We start from the raw sequence: 15,437 nt of genomic DNA, 5'->3' as shown, positions 1-15,437 counted from the left end.
AATTTGTTAACTGTGCCCCCTAGGTGATTTCTCAAATGAAATAAAATTATTCAGTTCCATCTTAAATAATGTCCAGGCTTGGGCTTATATGATGTAATTATTAGTCAAAAATGGTAACACATAAAATGTCTGATCTGTGCAGCCACTGTAGCATTTAACTAGCACTTTAAACAATTTAGACAGGCAATTTAAAGACAGCCGGCCAAAGCTTCACTAAAGACAGACAGCTACTCCATGTGCTGACTGTCTTAAGTCACATGACCCTGCCAACAGAAAGGGAGGTCAACCCAAGGCAAAGTGAGCAACAAAGTTGAGGCATGCAGCCTGCTTGTAGTTTTCACTTTGGACATTCCTCTGAAGATTGCTTCTCAGGGCGGGAAGAAATTACTACCATATCTTCCAAGGGAAATCAAATAAAGTTGGACACCAATATTACCACCAGTGAACTGCACAGATTCAATGACATTTCAGAAGAAATCCCAACAGTAGGTTGCTCTCTCCATCTCATCTGCAAAGTTTACATTTGACCTCTTTCCGAATGTGTTCCATTTGTGGCTGGAGGTTTGGAAGAACCATCTCCCACTCACTCTCCCTTGGACTTGGTTTCATGAGTGGTGTGATCTTGAGCTTATGTAAGTATGTTGCCTTGCACAGGCAGACTTTGTTCTAGGCTGCAGTGCTTCATGGATTTTGCAGCCTTAATCTGGCAGGAACAACAACAAACAGTCCTCATCTTGCCTTGCCTCCCAACACATACATAGAATGTATAGAGGAGAGCAGAATCTTGTTTACTTACCATGACCCTAACGGTAAAAGGTAAAGTGTGCCATCAAGTCGATTTTGACACCTGGCGCCCACAGAGCCCTGTGGTTATTTTTGGTAGAATACAGGAGGGGTTTACCATTGCCTCCTCCTGCGCAGATGCCTTTCCGCATCTTCCTATATCACTGCTGCCCAATATAGGTGTTTCCCATTGTCTGGGAAACATACCAGTGAGGATTTGAACTGGCAACCTTCTGCTTGTTAGTCAAGCATTTCCCCACTGTGCCACTCTGCACCATGACCCTGGCACCAACTAATTCAGAGTGCACATGGATGGAGGCTCATGCACATTTCTCTTTATGTCTCCTAATAGATCAGGGGAATTAGAACAATAACATGAGATGGGTTGATGCAAAGAGATCAGAAATAATGCTTGTGAGAATGCAGTTGGGAAGGGGCAAAGTGTTAAAATGAGATAACGAAGCACATTGATGTACTGCAAAAATGCACCAAAACTCTTTGGGGCTGGCTTTCATTGAGAAGAATTCAGTGAGAATGGGAGGGATAGCTTTGGTTTGGAAATGTTTTTGGGAAGGCAGTATTTACACAGTATGGTTAGCTTTTTGTGCAGGGTAGTCTGTGACTGGCTCCCTGGCTAAGAGCCCAGTTTAACCCAACTGGAGCTAGCAGGATGAGAAGGAAGCCAAAAGCTGCCCTTATCAAGAGATCAGAAAACCTCCTGATCTCTTGGTACGGGGTGTGGTAGGACTATGGCAGTGTATATATAAAGCTTGTAGAGCTAACCAGAGAGGGAAGAGGTTCCTGCTGTAAGCTCTAAGGCCAAAACTATATGTGACATTAATCACATCATCTGACTCTGTGTGGGTTTTTTCCTTTAAAATGCAGCTGAGGGGGGCAATCTAGAGTGTGACCCTTTGAAAGTTGAAGATCACTCCCACCATGCCATAGTTCCAATCTGGACTGGGACCTCCACACTGTTATTTACGTTAAATACACACAGGCCAAGTGACTTGATTAACTTCTAGTCTGGCCCTCAAGGCATAAGGCTTGAAGAGGCCTTTGCTCCCTTTCACTGAAGCCATTACCCTTTGCACTCATGGGACATCAGTAGCTCTGCTTATTACTTAAAATTGCTCTAATGAAGAGGCAACCCAAAAGAATTGAAGCAAACAAACATGCATTTGGCCAGTCAAGTAAACCAGTTGGGGTGCAAACCATTTGTTGGACATAGAAACTCCATCCAATTCAACTCTCCACAATGGGCAGAGAAAGCACACTGTGCACATTTCTCCACCAATGCCATAATGTTATATTGCCCACAGGCTTTGGAAGAGTTTCTTCTTTACTTTTTAGTCTACTTCCCTTAAGGAAAGTAAGCTCATGAGATCACTGTGTGTATGTGTGTGGGGGGGACAGGACTATGCAATGTCTAGACCAATTTGAACCAAATTGGGTACATTTGTAGGGACACGTAGGGACACCTCAAAGGCATAATTTGTGATGACACCATCCACCCCAATTTAAGAAGGTGAATGCCTGAATGTTTGAGGCACAAGTGTGCTAACTTGTGAAGATGGTAATTATCAATTAAGATTATAGTGAAAGGAAAGTAGGCAGATTAGTTCTTACTACAACTCCTTTTTTGTTGTTGTTACAAAAGCATGGCTTAGATACATTTTTCTAAACAAGTAATTTCACAGTCATCACTGCCCGGCAATTGATCACAGCAGTCATTCAGCTGGATTTCCTCTGCAGCTAGGTCATGTGTGTGCCATGAAACCTTGAGAAAGATGTCTTCAAATGCTTCAACTCACCTCTTGCAGTTTTAAAAGCAGTTAGAGAGTTTAAAAGGTTGACAGCACTTCCCAGCAAAGCTGGGGTGGGGGTGGGAGAGTCTCAACCTGTTTCTATCAAGCCTGGAAATGGACAATAGTACTACCCAGGAGGAAAAACCCAGCGTGCATTTTAAAATGTGATGGGGAAAGCCCCACTCTTCTGAAGGCCAGATTATTTTAATTGATGTTCTCACCAGTCAAGGATACACCAAGAAACTTGACACAGTAGTAGTGAAGAATTAGAAGTACGCCATTGTGACAGCAGAGGTCCTATCTTCGGTTATGGTGACTTAAGGTGGTCAATCAGTGGCATTCCATTTTACTATCAGTAAATATTTCATGAAGTATGTGGCAGCCTACGCTTTTTATTGTATGATGGTGTCATCCAATAGCAAAAATAAGGGTTCCTTGGTCTCCAGGAGTTGGGGTCACATCCATTATTTAACAGCAGGGACCTCCTGTGCAGCACCATTCTCCAGACAGCTTGCCCAGTAAAGCCACATGGCCTAACTTCCCATCATCTGGCCTTGTACTGTAACTGCAGGCAACGAACTCTCCAACAAAAACAGGAACACAGGATCCAGAAGGAAACAAGACAGACATAAGTCTCCATCACAGTGGCATATGTCAAGACCACTATCATATATATAATGTTTACTGTGAGAAGGAGTGATGTGGAATTTCTGGGTTGGTCTCTTCTAGAAAACAACTTTTGAAATTAACTCTGTTCTCTTCATTTCAACAAAAATATGCTTTGAATTCTTTACTATCAATTGACAATATTTTGATGGGTCAACTTATGATTTCTACAGATCAAATGCAAGCCCTAGTTCAGTTACTGAAGGGATGGCCAAATCAAGGATTAAATGAAAGATTAAACCAGGTCAAACCCCCAAACCATATCTGCCTGGCTGAATATTTCATTCACCCTGTAAATGAATTGTGTTCTAATACAACCTGCCTTATCAGTATTTGCTCTTAGCAAACGACTCTATTTATTTTTCCTTAAACCTAGAGATATTTATTCCACTTTCCATCCATTTATGCCCTTCTGACCTAACCTTGCAAAAAGGCTGTCACTTGATCTTCACAACAACCAAGTGCTAAACTTGGCCACAGGTAGCACATACCACTTCCAATTTCAACAAATGGTACTTCTGCTCCTCTGGGAACACATAAACCTCTTATGGAAGGGGAGAGGCACCCTTGAATGGAGCCCTTCACTGCATAGACAAACCCACAAACAGGACTACCAAGACTGCACAGTCTTGATCTGCCACACAGTCATTAGTTGCAACAATTGAACACGAGTTCTGAACCGCTCTGTGCCATTTTTGTATAGAAATTGAATGAATGAATGATATCCAGAGCTTTCTACAGTTCCTAAGATTCTATGACTTGACAGATAGCCAAGTTTCAACTCAACACATATGATACCCAATTATTTTAAACCAGTTGATGGATTTCTTGGTATAAGAATAGTATCAAGTCCAATAAAGTCCATTTACTGTAATGTATCAATTGGCCATTCTATGAAGCAATAATAAAAAGTCATTTAGAAATTGTTGGCTACTCTTTCCAGCCATGTAGAACAACCATAAGGTGTTCTACATGCACAACATGTAGAACACCTTATACACATAACAAACTTAATCAAAATAGAAAACATTAAATCTAAAACCAATGAAAACAGTAGCCAAAAATTAACACACATACCCCACACACACCCTCTGATGACTTCAGCCATGGAGCACTACAAACAATACAGGTGGCCCTCATTATCCATGGTTCTCTTATCTGCGGTTTCATGAATCTACATTTGGGAAATATAGACTTGACCTCGTTATCTGCGGCATGGCAGTTGTGCATATCCGCAGTTTTTTTTACCATCCTTATCTGGTCATGCTCTTCCTGCATTTGCTCATGGATTGTGAGAAGAGTTTGGAGCAGGACAGAGGAGTGATTTGGTTTGAATTTTTTGTGTTTCTAAAAGGCATTTTTAAGAGCTTTCATATCCTTGGTGGAGCCCTTGGAAGCCTTTAGGAGCCATTGCTGTTGAGCTTGTGGAGAATTTTTGGAGCTATTTCTGTGGAGCTTTTGCAAGACTGTAGGAGCCTTTGGAAGCTGTTCTTGAGCCATGCCTGTGGAGTTTCTTGGAGGAGCCTCTTGCAGCATTGTGCAGCCCTGGTAAGATGTGATCACTCTTATAAGTCATGTATGCTGTTTGAGTGTGGATAGATAGATAGATAGATAGATAGATAGATAGATAGATAGATAGACAGATAGATAGATAGATAGGACGGTATATAAATATGATAAATAAAATAAATAAAATTTTAATTTTGATGAAGTTTTATTTTTAATTCAAAAATTCAATTTTAATCTTGATAATTAATTGTAGTGTAGTACTGTTCTGTATAAACCACCACTGGTGTGTTTCCGAGAATATGGGAAATTCCTATATTCAGCAGCGATATAGGAAGATGCTGAAAGGCATCATCTCAAACTGTGCGGGAGACGGCAATGGTAAACCCTTCCTGTATTCTACCAAAGACAACATCAGGGCTCTGTGGTCAGCAGGAGTCAACACTGACTCGATGGCACACTTTACCTTTACTGTATTATATAACTGTCATTAATTTAAATTGGAATTAAAAATTCAATTGACTTTACGTATCCATTAAATATTGCTTTTAAGTACTGTATCCATTAAAAACTGATTTCAGATACTGTACAGAATCCACTGAAAATTGGTTTCAAGTAGTATGGTGCTACTAGTGCTATTAGTACAGTACTGTATTAATTAAAACTGATTTTAAATACTGTATCCATTAAAAATTGATTTTAAATATCAGTTACTGTACTGTGCTTTATCAATCTGGGGGGGGGTGTCTTGCAAAATTACTGTACTGTACAACATTGTGCAATTTTTTCCATCCCCCAAGGCCAAAATGAGCAAGCGCACAGCGGAGAGCTCTGCTGAGGGGAGTGGCAAATGGTCTCATAAAGTGTTGCCCTTGAGCAAGAAGGTGAAGCTGCTGGACATGGCTTGTGGGGACAGTGCAGCATCCATTGCATGCCATTACAGCATCAATGAGTCCCCTGACAACTCCACCAAGAAAAGCGAAGCCATAATCCATGCAAGTGTGCCCTCCAGTACATCTCAAGAGTCTTAAGGTAGCATTCCATCCCCATGATCCCCACATGGAACAGATGGGAACAGCCCTGTTTGTGGACAGAGGACCAAGCCCAGAGGAACATGCTACTGTGGATCAGTCATTCGTGAGAAAGTGCTACAGCTCTACAGGTGGTTTGTGGCGGAAGGTGGTCAAGCAGCGGGAACTTCTGAAGACACTGGGCATGGTTTCCAGGTGAAAGATTCAAGCACAGCCTCCACAATGTCAAGGTGTGCTCCCTCTTTGGCCAACCTACCAACCAATCAGGCCAGGGGCTGGCGCTGCTATGTGTTGGACTTCAACTGTGGGGTAGGCACAGTTATGCATTACTGGAAGATCTGGGGACCACTACTGGAACACCTAGAGAATGGGAGAGCAGAAGATCTGAGGCGGCCAAGGTGGCTGTGCGCCATCCTTCTTTCTGCATTTCCCCCATCTTTTCAGTGATATTTTGGTCATTTTCTGGGGCTCCGAAACATAACCTCCCAGTTCCCATTGACTCAAGGTTTTATTATTTGCAGATTCATTATCCATGGTCGTAGTATGGAATGAGGGCCACCTGTACACAGTGCTGCCCCTGTACTAGGACTTCCCAAGGCATTTAAAAGTAGAACTGCACTGTACATGATCTATCTATCTATCTATCTATCTATATGATTTCTATACCACCCTTCCAAAAATGGCTCAGGGCAGTTTACACAGATAAATAATAAATAAATAAAAGTTCTGCACCGAGATTAATGATTTGACCCACATTTGGAAATTATGCAAAATTTGCTTGATTTATCATGGCTTTGCTAATATTTGGAAGAGATAGGGAGCTATGCAGGGAATTAAAGCCCATCTACAATGGCTGGAGCTGTAATTCAGTTCCTCATTTGGCTTCTGAAATTTCAACAGCCATTGCCTATATTTCCATGCATATATTTGCAGCCATAAGGATTAGAAGCTTGCTTTTCGGGGGGGAAAGGGGGGCACAAGAAATTCTCAGAAATACTGCATGCTCTTGATATACCCACATCCCTGGTTTCAAGTTTAGACCAGTGCAGGCAATAACACTCTAGATCCAGCTCAGTTTAACTGGATTGTGTTTGCTAAATACAGATACATAACCACGGCTTATTTTGACATGAAAATATTTTAGCATGGGGGACCATTTGAGCAGCCAATTGGAAACACAAACAGCAGCTCTTCCTTTAAAAGGAAATTCCCAACGCTAAGCATTTAAAAAGCTCAGTTAGCATTGCAACCACCCACAGAAAACGGCAAGGCAGGCCACATGTGTAGTGAGCACGAGACACAGAAGCGACAGAAATTGATAAAACCTTCATCACATGCCTGACACCCCATATATCAAAGCCCTAAATCTCATTCTCTGCTTGCCTCCAATTTCCATCAAAGCCTGCCAGCTGCACATTTATTGAGAAGTTTGTGATCTGACAGCCACTGTATTACCAACATTAATGATGCATCAGTCTCTAGAATTACTGGGGAAACAGTCCAATTGATTTTATTATTATACGCAGTTCCTCGCATTTCATTTTCTGGCGGCTTCCTACCACAATTTTTAGCAATAACCAAAACAGCTAAATAGCTGACACGCAATACGTCAGGGTAGAAATTTGGTTACATTGTTTTATTTCACCCCTCGTTTCTCAACATGACAGCACAGATGCATCCAGGCACCCCTGTGTTGGCCATGAGTTATTGGCCCACCACCGATTTACTTACATACTGCAGTGCAATAAAAGAGAACATGCTGATAGTCATGCATTTGGACTCCAAAAAGGGACATGCCTCAGACAAACCTATTTATACTAAGTACTCTAAAAAAGAGATTTAAAGAGCAAATGTGCTATCCAAGCTCCCCTCCCACATTCAGAGACTCAGGCCTTACAGGAACCACCCAACTCATGGTCAGTGTCAGAGGGTGGCACCCTAGGGTAGTCTCCAACTTTATGCGGCAATGGAGCTATGACAGTGAGGAAATATTCCCCCAAAAGCAAGATTGGCCCTACCATGAGCCTCTGAAGGGGTCACCCATTTAGGTGGAAGCACTCAGAGGATGATTTCCTGAGGGACACCTCCAACCTGGAGCTAACCTTGCATCAAGTCTTCTACTTACTTGGATGAAAATGATTATTTCTTACTCCCGTTTTTAGAGAAAAATCCATACAAAATAAGTTACTAGCCCACAGCTATTTTTTAGTCAGTAAAACTGGTTATTAGCCCATATATAAGAGTAACAACAACAACGTTAATGATCTTGGAGAAAAAGGAAGATTTGGCCACCTAGGGATAATGAAATATAGCTGGATTTTTCTCTACTTGAAAAAAATTCAACAAATTCAAAACCGAGCATCAGTTTTTCTACCCTGAAACATTTTTCCCATTTGCTCCCCCCTCCCTTTAAAAAAAAAAACCACACCCTAGAAAATGGAAATACATTTGGGGGAAAACATACTATCCTTAAAGGGCTGTGGAAAGAATACCAGATAATACAGATGATATAAACCATTAAAAAGCAGGCCAACTCACCAACTTGATATCCCAAAGTATGAACTGAAGCCAATCCAGTGCAATCAACACTAGTCAAATTCCTCATTTAATTTCAAACCCTGGTTAAGAAGAAATATGGTTAAGTGTAAGCCATAAGGTCATCACCCACTTACCCCTTAACCGCAGTTAAAGCTGGAGTGAATTAACCAAGGGCCTGCTTACAAATCCCTTAATTACGGTCAGGGCTGCTCTTAGGACCACAGAGGCCTCCATCATGGCAACATGCTCACCCTCCCTGCATCAGCAACTAAAATGGCGGTTGGCTGGCTGCCATGTGTGCATGTTAGCCTGGCCTGGCCACAATGTGTGCGCTGACCGATGGGGGGGGGGGCGTCCAAATGTCCCCATGCTGGCGCTGCTCAAGTGAGAGGGAGCGTCTGACTGCCAGTGGCCACCTGACTGTGTGGGCCATCAGCGCAGTGTTACAGTGCTGGGGGGCCTCCAAGTAACGGCAGGGAGGCCACACTGCCAGCCCAATATCCTGTTGTGTGGTGGTGTGTGAGGTGGCTGAGGGCTAAATGCAGCTGGGCCTGGGCCTGGGCCTGGGCCTGTGCTGCCTGCCTGCACCTTTGCAGTCGTGATGCAAGGCACGTGCGTTGCATGAGCCACAAGACGAGGCAGAGGGTGTGGAGGCTGCTGAGAAGGAGTTCCTTGGAGGACTCTCTCTCTCCCCAGCCCCAAACAATGGGGTGGAGAACAGGGAAGGGGCAGGAGCAGCTGCGCTTTGTTTGCAGTGTTTCGCCACCCCGGCCATTATTTTCCCCTTGTGAGCTTTTGGGGAATGCAGGAGCTCTTTGTCTCCAGCCCAGGAAATTCCTGCATTCACGGGGACGAGCTGCGAGAGTAATCCTTGCTTATTTCTCAGGGGAAGTGGAAACTCCTCCCTCTAGTCTGCTCTTCTTCCCTCCTGGGTCTTTTCCATTTCCTGCTGCTACTGCCTCCTTCTCTTGCAACAATGCCAGAGATCAGTGGCCTGGAACCCCACTCCCACAACAGCCAGTAGGTGGGTGACTGATGGCTGCCTGGGCTCCTTTTTCCTCCTGCCCCTCCCTATCAGAAACTTCTGCATTCCCTCCCTGTTTATCCCACCCTATCACCTTCACAGGGTACAAGCCCTGTCTGCCTCCCTCTTCTGCAGCTGCAGAGCAGACCCTGCAGATAAGATAAGAATCACTTTCTTGCAATCATATTCGGTGGTGGTGGTGGTGTGTTACAGCTCCCCCTCCCTCTGATCCCCAGGAATCTAGGTTAGATTCCCTGCTTATTTGTTGCTGCTTCTCCTCCAAAGAAGGATCCCCCCCACCTTTTTTCTTCAACTTCCCTGTGTGTGTCTCTGTGTGTACTTTATTTATGTACTGCTCTGTACTTGTACCCTAGAGGCAGGTTACAACATTTGAAGCAGGAAAAAATTCCCCACCCTTTATTTGCTTTCTGACTGTGACACTTGTTGTTTAAATAGGAACATATGGAAATGGAATAAACTTTGTGCCAGGTAATGATTGACAGCTTCTTGGGAATGAGGTTTCTGTTTCTCTGCACATGTACAGAGTATGATGTCATTCCTGGGTACGGTTGAACACCCTAGGTCCACCCCAGAGATCATTCCAAAATTTGTCCACTGGCCAAAGAAAAATTTAGGACTCCATCACCTGTTAGAACCAGGCAGAGACATGCCTTTTAAAGTGGTATCATGTTTAGGCAGAGGGAGCACAATTTTATTTATTTATTGCATTTCTAGACCGCCCCATCCAACAGCTCTGGGTGGTGCACAACAAATTTTTTAAAATCCATAAAAACACCATTTTAAAAACATACTGCTTAAAACAATATAAAAAAATTTAAAAAAACAATTCAGGGCCATTTAAAACCAATTTAAATACTTAAAAACAATTTAAAAACCTTGGAAGGCCAGGCCAAAGAAATAAATTTTTGTGAAGTGAAGTGTGCTGTCAAGTCGGTGTCAACTCCTGGTGACCACAGAGCCCTGTGGCTGTCTTTGGCAGAACACAGGAGGGATTTACCATTGCTATCTCCCACGCAGTGTGAGATTATGCCTTTCAGCATCTTCCTATATCGCTGCTGCCCACTATAGGTGTTCGGGGATCGAACAGGCAACCTCTGGCTTGCTAGTCAAGTCATTTCCCCACTGCCTGTGGTTTTTAGGACTCTCTTAAAGGCCAACAATAAGCCTGCATTACACATATCTGCCGGGAGTGCATGCCATAGGCCAGGAGCAGCTACAGAGAAGGCCCGACTCCAAGTCACCACCAGACATACCAGTAGTAACTGGAGACGGACCTCTCCTGATGACCTTGACGTGCAATGGGGATCATACAGAAGAAGCTGCTCTCTAAGGTAGCTCAGACCCAAGCCATTCAGGGCTTTAAAGGTAATAACCAGCACTTTGTATTTTGCGCAGAAGCATCTCAGAAGCCAGTGCAACTGTTTTAAAACAGGTATAATATGGTCTCTCCGAGTTACCCCAGAGACCAGTCTGGCTGCCACATTTTTAAGTAACTGAAGTTTCCCAACAATATGCAAAGGCAGCCCCATGTAGAGCACATTGCAATAGTCAAGCTTAGAGCTTACCAGCTGATGAACCACTGTTCTGAGATCATTCTCTTCAAGGAATAGCAGCAGCTGTTGAATCAGCCAAAGTTGATGGAAAGTGCTCCTGGCCATAGTCTCTACCTGAGATACCAGGGTGAGGCCTGGATCCAAGAACACTCCCAACTGCATACTTGTTCCTTCTGGGGTAGTGTGACCCCATCCAGCACAGGAAGATCTAACTCATCCCTAACTATCCCCTACAATGAACACCTCCATCTTGCTTGGATTCAGCTTCAATCTGTTATCCCTCATCCAGCCCATTACTGCCCATAGGCAGGCATTTATTATATTATTATTATTATTATTTACATTTATATCCCTCTCTTCCTCCAAAGAGCCCAGAGCAGTGTACTACATACTTGAGTTTCTCTTTCACAACAACCCTGTGAAGTAGGTTAGGCTGAGAGAGAAGTGACTGGCCCAGAGTCACCCAGCTAGTTTCATGGCTGAATGGGGATTTGAACTTGGGTCTCCCTGGTCCCAGTCCAGCACTCCAATCACTATACCATGCTGGCTCTGTTTAGGGAATGAATGCCATTTCCTGATGATGATGATGATGATGAGAATGGGGATGGGGATAGGGAGGAGGAGAAATAGATTTGGGTGTCATCAGCATACTGATAACACCCTGCACCAAATCTTCTGATAACCTTACCCAGCAGTTTCATATTATACCGTATTTTACGGACTATAAGACGCTACAGACTATAAGATGCACCTTAATTTTAATCCAGTTTTTCAGAGTTTTAACATATTGAACTGTTAAAACATATAAGACGCTCCTGAATTTTGGCAGATATTTTTCGAGGAAAAAAGTGAGTCTTATAGTCCATAAAATACAGTAGATGTTAAAAAGCATTGGTGACAGAATGGAGCCCTGAGAGACTACATATAATAGCTCCCATTTTGAAGGGCAAACATCACCAAGTTCCACCATCTGGAATGTGCCTGAGAGATAGGAGCAGAACCACTGCAAACGAGTGCCTCCTATCCCCTACTCCCCCAGGAGATGCAGAAGGATACACATTCCCCCTGTTGATTCCCTGGTAAAGGTCATCCATCAGGCTGACCAAGGCTGTCTCAACCCCATAGCCTGCTCTAAAACCAGTTTGAAATGGGTCTAGATAATTGGTTTCCTCCAAAACTGCCTGGAGCTGGTTAGCCACCACTCTCTCAGTCACCTTGCCCAACCATGAAAGATTGGAGACCAGCCTATAACTATCCATCACTGAGGGATCTAGAGAAGGCTTCTTAAGAAGTGGTCTAATCATTGTCTCCTTCAAACAAGGAGGCATCTTACCCTCCCTCAGAGATGAGTTAATGATATTAACTACGCCATCTCCAACTATCTCCCTGCTAGAAAGAAGCAGCCAGGTCAGGCAAGGATACAGAGAACAAGTGGTAGGTCACACCGCCCCAAGCAGCTGGTCCACGTCCTCAGGCATCACAGATTGAAACTGATCCAATCTAATAATGCAAGGGGGATTGCTGGACACCACCTTAAAAGACTCTGCAAAAACAGTGGCGTCCAAGTCGGCCCGAATACAAGATATTTTGTCTGCAAAGAACCCATCAAAAGCATCACAGCAGAACATAATCTTCGAGGATTGGTTCGAACTGGAAGGAGCCTGAATCAAACTCCTCACAACCCAGGACAACTCTGCCAAACGCAAACCTGCAAAAGCAATGTGTGCAGACCAAAATTGGTGGGTTTTTTGGTCACACATTCTGCTTCCTCATAAACCTTCAAATGGGCTCTATGCTATGTCCTGTCAATTTCGAGCCGAGTTCTCCTCCACTTGCACTCCAGTCGCTTACCTTGCTGCTTCAGACCCCACAACTCTTATGTATACTAAGAGAACACTTTTAAAGCAGTTCAGAAGGGACGCTTAGTAGTGATCATGTCTACTGCCCTGGTGTGTTCCCTGATCCAGGTTCCCACCAGGGCATTGACAGAATCACTGTCAGCACCAACATTAAAACCCTCCAAGGCTTTTTGGAATCCTAGTGGGTCCAGCAGCCATCTTGGGCGGACCATCTTAATAGGTCCTCCACCTCTGCAGGGCTGGATTGTGGCTGTGAAACCAACCTTAACCAGGGAGTGGTCCATCCATGACAATGAAGAAACCACAAGATCCCCCACCCACGGAAGCCCCTGACCCGAACAAAAGACCAAATTGAGTGTGTGGCCAGCAACATGAGTTGGTCCTGAAACTAGATGGGATAGGCCCATAGTTGTCATGGCTGCTATGAACTCCTGAGCTGCACCAGACAAGTCAGCCTCACAATGGATATTGAAGTCCCCCAGCACTAAGAGTCTGGGTGACTCCAACCCCACCTCAGAGACCAGCTCCATCAGCTCAGTTAGGGAGTCAGTTGGGCAGCGGGGTGGACGGTACACCAAGAGAATCCCCAATCTATCCCTAGTTCTCAGCCTCAGAAATACACACTCAATAGAAGTCAACTATCGCACAGGGGCCCTAGCAAAGGTGGTGGGGTAGTATTCCTATGGACCACAGCCACTCCACCCTCTCCCCGCCCACTTCCCCAAGCCTGTTCCACAACAGAGTAACCTGGTGGGAGAAGCTGGGCCCAAACTGGGCCACTAGCCTCCCCCATCCAGGTCTCAGTTAGACAAGCCAGGTTGGCTCCCTCATCCACGATCAAGTCATGCATAATTTCGGTCTTATTCTGAACTGACCTGGCATTGCAAAGGAGCAAAGCTAGGTTCTGTGGGCAGTTGGAACTGCTCCTCGAGACTAGAGAGCTGACAGGGCAGCCAGAAGTGAAAACAGTTACTAAATTATTGGTTTCCCTTCCCCTGTAACGGCCAGCTGCTCTGCCAATGCCAATTCTTCTATTCCCCACCACAAGTGCTACACTTGTTTTTATATGTAATCTATATATGAAATTCCAAAAAGCAGCAGCCCTCAGTACACAATAAACACAATAAGCCTACTCAAGAAGAGGACTTCTCACATTTATATTTGGTCCTTCCTCTAATGAGCTCAAAGCAGTGTATGCACATGGAACTATCCCATTTTATCCTCATAATAAACCTGAGAGTGATGGCAATTGTGGCCACCCAATGGACTACATATCCCAGTGAGGATTTGAATCTAGCTCTCCCAAGTCCAATGTTTTATCCTCTACTCCACCACAGGCTCTCTGACCACAGTCAATGCAACAGGGGCATGGAAACGTGCAGTGATCCATGTTACAGCCAGGAATTACAACAGATCAGTCACCATGTGGAGGCCACTTTCAGCAGCATCCCATGGCAAACAGGACATGTATTCCAGCTCTAAAACATAAATTTCCCCATCCCCAAGCATCAATGCAACTTTTCCAGTGTTAAGAAATAACCCTGATTGTGAGCATGGCAAATACAAGTTATATGATCAGGACAATGTGGCCTGAGAGCCCATATGTTATAATGAATATATAATTCCAGTTCCATTGCGCGCGCGCGTGTGTGTGTGTGTGTGTGTGTGTGTGTGTGTGTGTGTGTGAGAGAGAGAGAGAGAGAGAGAGAGAGAGACAGACAGACAGACAGACAAGCCAGTATTATTTCAGTCCATCCTGGACATTTTGCAACTCTAAGAGCTGCCCATTGTCCAATCAGAAAGTGCTGGTTTTTTTAGACTCCTGAAGTCCCTCCAAGGACAGCATCTTCTCCTGCCAGTCAAACATTAGCTTGAACAAACTGATAAAAATCACCCAAAGCCACATCTTTTATCTTCCCTATACAGTTAGAGTGGTAGTAGCCAGTCACATTATTGTTCAGAATTTTTCTTAAAGGAAAACAGAGAGAGGCTGTCTAACTGCAAATGTGCTTAATATTCATGGGATCCTGCTAGCATCTGATTAGTTTCTCTCCTTACCCCACATGTTTGATTTATTGGATCTTTACCTAGTTCAAGAAGCAGCTGTAGGATGCCTTCTGTTACACATTTAGCACACAGAGCACCATAGACAAAGGAATTTGAAACAGTCTACAAACACAGGACTAAAAGGCACTTGAAGGTTATCTAATCCAACTTGTGTCTTAAATCTGGGTCCTTCAAACCTCCTGCAGCCTAACTGAGCTACAGAAATGCCTGCAGGAATAAAAAAAGGCTTTGTTAGTCTCATTCAGTGCCATCTAGGGAGAGGGCAACGCTCTCCCCTGCTCATGCTTCAGACATCATCTCTGCTTATTATGATGTATTAAAAAGTAACCATAGGAGATACTAATTTTTTGCAATTTCAGAAATGTAAATGTTGCTCATCTCAAAATTCTTACCCTGAAAAGTAGCCCTGGAGTCAACCCAGATCCTATAGGAAGGCCAAAATATAGCAATAAATACAGATTACTAGCTGTCTTTCCTGCTGTTGCTCTCTTCCCCCAGACACTGGTATTCAGAAGACTACCACTTCTGAATATAGGATCCACTTCACTGTCATACATAGTAGCCATTGAGAGACCTTATCC

The 15,437-nt window shown here is 43.9% G+C and overlaps 1 protein-coding gene across 17 annotated transcripts in view; it reads right to left on the bottom strand.

Moving 5' to 3' along the window:
* The window catches only part of ZMIZ1 (zinc finger MIZ-type containing 1), a 640,668-nt gene that overhangs the window by 543,193 nt on the left and 82,038 nt on the right, over positions 1 to 15,437 (bottom strand). For 13 of the 17 annotated variants that reach the window (XM_053309136.1, XM_053309123.1, XM_053309124.1 and 10 more), the window contains exon 2: positions 8,333 to 8,412. The exons of 3 other annotated variants lie outside the window; for them this stretch is intronic. The gene's annotated coding sequence lies outside the window, so the exon portion shown is untranslated. Of the gene's footprint in view, positions 1 to 8,332; positions 8,413 to 10,942; positions 11,256 to 15,437 lie in introns of those variants that run through there. One more of the 17 variants, XM_053309118.1, reaches the window with a different exon arrangement.

Source organism: Hemicordylus capensis, chromosome 3 (assembly GCF_027244095.1).
Source record: "Hemicordylus capensis ecotype Gifberg chromosome 3, rHemCap1.1.pri, whole genome shotgun sequence".
NCBI lineage: Eukaryota > Metazoa > Chordata > Lepidosauria > Squamata > Cordylidae > Hemicordylus > Hemicordylus capensis.
This window is presented reverse-complemented; position numbering and strand designations above follow the sequence as displayed.